Source organism: Saimiri boliviensis, chromosome 2 (genome assembly GCF_048565385.1).
Source record: "Saimiri boliviensis isolate mSaiBol1 chromosome 2, mSaiBol1.pri, whole genome shotgun sequence".
In the NCBI taxonomy this organism is placed as follows: Eukaryota; Metazoa; Chordata; class Mammalia; order Primates; family Cebidae; genus Saimiri; species Saimiri boliviensis.
In genome coordinates, this window is record NC_133450.1 from 156821891 (window position 1) to 156828564 (window position 6674).

Here is a 6674-nt window from a genome sequence, read left to right on the forward strand (position 1 = left end):
TCTGAGGATTTCATGCAAGCCGATGTGTATATTTTAGTACCATGTCTGGCACACGGTAATTGTCCAAAATTATTCTAATCATCACACCATGACTGTCATCATTATTATGCATCATCTCCAGTCCTTCTGACAGCCCAGTGAGGGAGGGACTATTATTATCTCCACTTGACAGAAGAGGAAGCCAAGGCACAAAGTCATTAAGTAATATGCTCAAGGTCTCAGAGGCAGAAAATAATGCAGCAAAGGTTTGGTCCAAGACTGAAACCAAATTTCTCATCTTTTCCATACTGCTCCATTTACTTCCCATTAAGGACTATCAAATTCCATGTAATAGACTTTCCTGAACAATTCTGCTTCCCACTGGTGTGGCAGCTGCCCCAACCTCAGAATAGTGGCCCTGGTTGTACCACCTGCAGCTATGTAGACTAATCCACTGAGGGACAGAAAAATTGGATTCCCTCAGGCTAATCCCTTCATGGAAATTAAAACTTGGCATTCAGAAAGAGGATTTATATTTTTCTACCAGCTTCAAGATTCACTACCAAAAGGGATTTCCCCCTCCTTCCTTCATTTTCTTCGAAATCTCTAGGTTGTCTGTCACTTATTTCTGTCTCCTAAGTAGCATGAGATGAGGGGCCAGTGACAAGTTTTTCCTTTCCTGCTCATCCTCCTAGACCTGCAGAGTCCACACAGGGAGGTAGAGAGAGAGAATCCAAACACAGACAGACCTACCAACCAACCTCCATTCACCACATCTGCCTCCAGGCCATTTATTTCATTAAAGCACAGGATGCTCAAGAGAACTCAGAAAAAGGGACCATTTCATTTTTCCTACACTTTGGAAATTAAAATTATTTCCAAAAAATAATTTGCTTTGTTCTTCGAGAAAGCTAAGGAGAGGAGAAAAGAGGTCAAAGGAGTAAGAGATTAAAAAAGCTTTTCCTGTGGCAGCTGCCGGGCCGAGAGGAGCGTGGCTGTCTCCTCTCTCCGCCATGGTCATCAGACTAGTGCTGAGTCTTGGGGTACTGGCAGAGCTGTGGCTCGAATTCCCAGAGTTCGAGGTGGTGGGACTCACCGTTCTGGCCAGGGTGCTTTTGGAAATATGTGTCGTGGAGGCCGAATGTTTGCACCAACCAAAACCTGGCGCCGTTGGCATCGTAGAGTGAACTCAACCCAAAAACGATATGCCATCTGTTCTGCCCTGGCTGCCTCAGCCTTACCAGCACTGGTCATGTCTAAAGATCATCGTATTGAGGAAGTTCCTGAACTTCCTTTGGTAGTCGAAGATAAAGTTCAAGGCTACAAGAAGACCAAGGAGGCTGTTTTGCTTCTTAAGAAACTTAAAGCCTGGAATGATATCAAAAAGGTCTATGCCTCTCAGCGAATGAGAGCTGGCAAGGGCAAAATGAGAAACCGTCGCCGTATCCAGCGCAGAGGCCCCTGCATCATCTACAATGAGGATAATGGTATCATCAAGGCCTTCAGAAACATCCCTGGAATTACTCTGCTTAATGTAAGCAAACTGAACATTTTGAAGCTTGCTCCTGGTGGGCATGTGGGACGTTTCTGCATTTGGACCGAAAGTGCTTTCCGGAAGTTAGATAAATTGTATGGCACTTGGCGTAAAGCTGCTTCCCTCAAGAGTAACTACAATCTCCCCATGCACAAGATGATCAATACAGATCTCAGCAGAATCTTGAAAAGCCCAGAGATCCAAAGAGCCCTTCGAGCACCACGCAAGAAGATTCATCACAGAGTCCTAAAGAAGAACCCACTGAAAAACCTGAGAATCATGTTGAAGCTGAACCCATACGCAAAGACCATGCGCCGGAACACCATTCTTCGCCAGGCCAGGAATCACAAGCTCCGGGTGGATAAGGCGGCCGCGGCAGCAGCAGCACGAGAAGCCAAATCAGATGAGAAGGGAATTGCAGGCAAGAAGCCTGTTGTAGGTAAGAAAGGAAAGAAGGCTGCTGTTGGTGTTAAGAAGCAGAAGAAGCCTCCAGTAGGAAAAAAGGCAGCAGCAGCCAAGAAACCAGCCCTTGAAAAGAAGCCAGCAGAAAAGAAACCCACTACAGAGGAAAAGAAGCCTGCTGCATAAACTCTTAAATTTGGTTATTCCATAAAGGTCAAATCATTTTGGACAGCTTCTTCTGAATAAAGACCTGATCGAACAGGCAGAGAAAAAAAAAAATGAGAGGCAGAAAGGAGAGTGGGAGACAGAGAGAACAGAAAGACACACAGCAGCCTTTAGAAAGACTAGCATATGGAAAGATACCCAGCACATTGAAAGGCCAACACAGGAGGACTGCTTGAGCCCAGGAGTTTTAGACCAACCTGGGCAACACAGTGAGACCCTATCTCTACAAAAATTTTTCAAAAATTAGCCAGGTGTGGTGGCATGCACCTGTGGTCCTAGCTACTCAGGAGGCTGAGGCAGGAGGATTGCTTGAGTCCAGGAGATGGAAGTTGCATTGAACTTTGATTGAGCCACTACACTCCAGCCTGGGTAACAGAGTGTGACCCTGTCTAAAAAAAGAGAAAAACAAAATATATATATAAAACGTGTGTGTGTGTGTGTGTGTGTGTGTGTTTGTGTGTACGTATGCAGAGAAAGAGAACAGAATAACGTTAAGATTGGTTTTGTGTCTTCATTATATCAGCAGCCCTTTGATTTTTTTTTTATTTTAGTTGGTACTGCTTTGTCAATTACCCACATTTGGAGTGTTTTATGGAATCCCCTTCCATGTGCTCCCTCTCATACCCCAGAAAAGCCTCTAACTCAATGGTTCCCACAAGTCTAGTTTATATCTCTGGTTCATCTTGAAATGACATGGGGTATTGGAAAGGGGAGACTTTTTAGTTCAACTAACCTGTATACAAAATACAGTCCTAGCCCATTGTTTTCATTCAACTAATACTTATTGACAACTGTATGTGTGCCAAGCACTGTTCTAAACACTGAGTTACAGTGAACAAAATTCCCTGCCTTCATAAAGCTTCCATTCTAGAGGAACAAACAGAAAGAAGGATATATAATATTTTAGTGGTAAGTACAATGGAGGAAAATAAATCATAAGAGGAGGATAAAGAGTACTAATACCGGAATGAGGCACGATTTTCAGTAAAACGATTGGGGTGGGCCTCACTGTGAAGGATGACACTGTAGCAAAGCCTTGTAGGAGGTGAACCCTGCAGGTTATCTTGGGGGAAAAGCAAAGACCAAGTGCAAATGTCCTGGAGTGAGGGCACTTCCAGCATGTGAGGAGGCCACTGAAGGAATGAGGAACAGTAAAGAGGAAGGTGTAACAGGTTGTAGGTCCTGGTGCAGTTGAAGAATTATTGAAGTTCAGACACTAGAGGGAGTGAACTGGAAAGAAAGATATCAAAAAGTGGGATGTATGAAATTGACTTTATGAAATGACTGCCATTCCCAGGCATAATCTAGAGTCATGGCAGTGAATGTCTGAAGTAGGACAGAAGAAAAAGCTACAGATGGTGAGAAGGTGAAGGGTATTGGAAGTCTCATTTATGTAGGTATTAAAGTACCTGAAAATTAGAGAAGAATGGTGTTGGACTATCATCGCCCAGTGGGTTCATTGTGCCCACTGTCCAGATAGAGCTGATGTATCAAGGTGGGGGAACTGCAACAGAGAAAGTTTAATACACACAGAGCCAGCTAAACAGATGACCAGAGTTTTATTATTACTCAGATTGCCTCCCTGAAAATTCAGAGGCTTGGGTTTTTTAAGGATAGTTTGGCAGGCAGGGGGCTAGGGAATGGGTGTTGCTGATTGACTGCAGATATAATCATAGGGGTGTAGAAAGTGGCCCTCACGTATTGAGTCTGCTTCTGGGTGGGGTGTAGCCAACTGGTTATCAGAAATGCAACACCCTAAAAAGACATCTTAAAAGACCAACCTTAGGTTCTACAGTGATGTTGTCACTGAAAAAAAGGTTTTGGTGAGGTGCCACCATTTCTTTCTTTCTTCTTCTTCTTTTTTTTAAAAGATGGGGTTTCACCATGATGGCCAGGCTGGTCTTGAACTCCTGACCTCAGGTGATCCACGCACCTCGGCCTCCCAAAGTGCTAGGATTACAGGCCTGAGCCACTGTGCCCGGCCGGGGTGCCGCCATTTCTTCTGTCCTCTGTCTCTGCGTCTTTTGCAGAGCTTCCAGCAGCACCATGTTGGGCCAGAACATCTGGAGGTTCACAACCTCTGTGGTCCGTAGGTGCCACTATGAGGAAGGCCCTGGGAAGAATTTGCCATTTGCAGTTCAAAACAAGTGGCCGTTACTAGCCATGATGTATTTATACTTTGGATCTGGATTTGCTACAGCCTTGTTTATAGTAAGACACCAACTACTTAAAAAACAAGGATGTTTCAGCTCATCCATTTAACAGATATGAAGAGCATATTTAAGAGGTTCAGTCTCTGGAAAATGGATCAAACTCATATGGCATGCTAGATATGTGTGTAAATCAACATATGACACGAAAAAGAATAATAATGTTGTCATTTATAGGAGTAATTGGGGAAGTGGCCAATTTTGTGACCACCCCCCCCCCCCCCAACCAAGAGCAATGGCTGGTTATTGGTGAACTATGCTTACATTTTAGCAGAATTCAGACCCCTCTCATCCTCCTAACCTGGTGGCCTTTCACTAGTTTTACAAAGGCAGTTTAGTTTTGGGAAGGACTATTACCATTTAAAGTATAAACTAAGCTTCTCCCAAAGATATCTTGGCTCACCCTCAGGAATGACCAAGGACGGCTTGGAGGTTAAAAGCAAGACAGAATTGGTTACATTAGATCTCTTGGACTGTCATAACTGTCTCACTGTTATAATTTTTGCAAAGGTGGTTTCAAGAGAGGATGACAGTGAGCCAGGTCCTACTCTTCAAAGAATTAGAGGGAGGGTCTGGAGAGCAATAGTTGATTATGATAAGAAGGGGAGGGAGCCTGTGACTTGCAGTTCAAGCTTCGTTTGGAGCAGTTAGTGAAGAAGGAGGAAAACAGTCTGAACACAGCAATAAGGAGCTACAGGGACACCTACCTTACACCAGGCCCTATAGATAAGGGTCACTGGATAGAAGGCAGCCACCACTTGAGAGGACTATAGGGAAACAGGGTTCTCAAGGGAGAACCAGGTATCAGTTAGGGCAATCTATGGAGCACACGGAGCTAAGGTTTCCTCTTGGCCCTAGAGGAAGGAAGCCCTCACAAAAGTATTCTGAATTCTACTTAGTTCCTACCACATCTAACTCTGTGTCCTTGGGCAAGTTACTTGACCTTACTGAGCCAGTTTCATAATCCATAAAGTGACTCAATGAGACCTATCGTGCAGGACTGTTGTGAGGCTTAGAGCTGGACAACATCCAGAAAGCATCTAAAAGCTACAGCCAGCACATGGTAGGTGCTTACCACTGTCAGGCCCACAGCCTAGGGCTCAGGTTACACAGGTCTGAGTTCAAATCCTGACTCCAACCCTTACTATTACTATGTGACCTGGGGCTAGTTATCTAACTTCTCTGAGTCTTTGTTTTCTTCTATAAAAGATTGGAAGACTTATACCAGGCACGAACGATGCTTGTAAGGAAAACAAATGGAAAAATAATGTAAAGAGCTATTAAGTTTTGCCACCTTCTCCTTGCTAGGAGAAACTCCAAAGCGTAAAAAAGTAGTTTTCTCCTCCCTACCCCTAGCGATTTTTAAAGTAAATCAGCAGGCCTCTGTACTCTGCACTCTCTTGTCCCAGGAAAAATCAGCAGCATCTTTGAGAAGTTTCAGAAGTGCTACTCAGGCATCGAATACATTAAGGGGTTAGGCAAGATCATGCTGAACTAAAAGGCAACAGAGACTAGAGTTCAGAGTTGACATTGAACTATGGGTAGCCCAAACCCAGGAAAGGACAGGCGAACTCCCTAAGATGGGGAAAAAGGGAGGCGTGGGTTCTGCAAGGAAGTGGCAGAGAGCTATTCGGCATTCTAAGGCAGACTTGGGGATGTGCAGGGCTGCTCCTGGGATACTGCATTCCAAGTCTTCACTTCTCTTCCAAGCCCATCACACTGATGGGTGTTTCTGTGGCCTGAAGTCAAGGGCACCACAGTGTATGTAGCGCAAACATGTTGCAATTTTTTTACCCATCCTATTCTTGGCTCAGAGTGTAGCAGGCCACCTGCTCAAGACGCAGTCAAATAGCTACTGCAGCAAGGTTACCCTCCATGCAGGTATCCCTGGAGGTCACCTCACTCTTCGGCACAGGGGGGTTGGCAGCTTCTAAGGGTGCAGCTGCCTTGCCAGACATTTTAGGTGCTAGGATGAAGTCACCTGAATTCAGTGCCTTCTGCTTCTGTTTGCCCTCAATCCAGCTTCCAAATTTTGAACTCTTTCTACTCACTCGTTGGTGACTTAAGGCCAATCATTCGGGTAAAAATTTGCCTAGGGCTTGTCTTCTGTTAAATGGAAATAATTTCTCTTTATAGGATTTTTGTGTCTCATGAATAATAGAAACTCTGCAAATGAGTATGGAAATTAGGTGCAAAACAAATGGCAGCAGTAATAATGACAGAACTAGTAGTACTAGCAGTAACAGTAATACTATCAAGACAACAGATACGGTCACCAGAGGCTGGCCCAGCTTTCACCAGTCCCAAAGGTTGGCAGCGAAAAT

General features: G+C 44.5%; 2 pseudogenes; both read left to right on the forward strand.

The window, feature by feature from the left end:
* Window positions 1-1007: 1007 nt before the first annotated feature.
* On the forward strand, window positions 1008-2188 carry LOC141583718 (large ribosomal subunit protein uL4 pseudogene; annotated as a pseudogene).
* A 1998-nt stretch (window positions 2189-4186) lies between these two features.
* Window positions 4187-4402, forward strand: LOC120360680 (cytochrome c oxidase subunit 7C, mitochondrial pseudogene; annotated as a pseudogene).
* Window positions 4403-6674: the final 2272 nt, after the last annotated feature.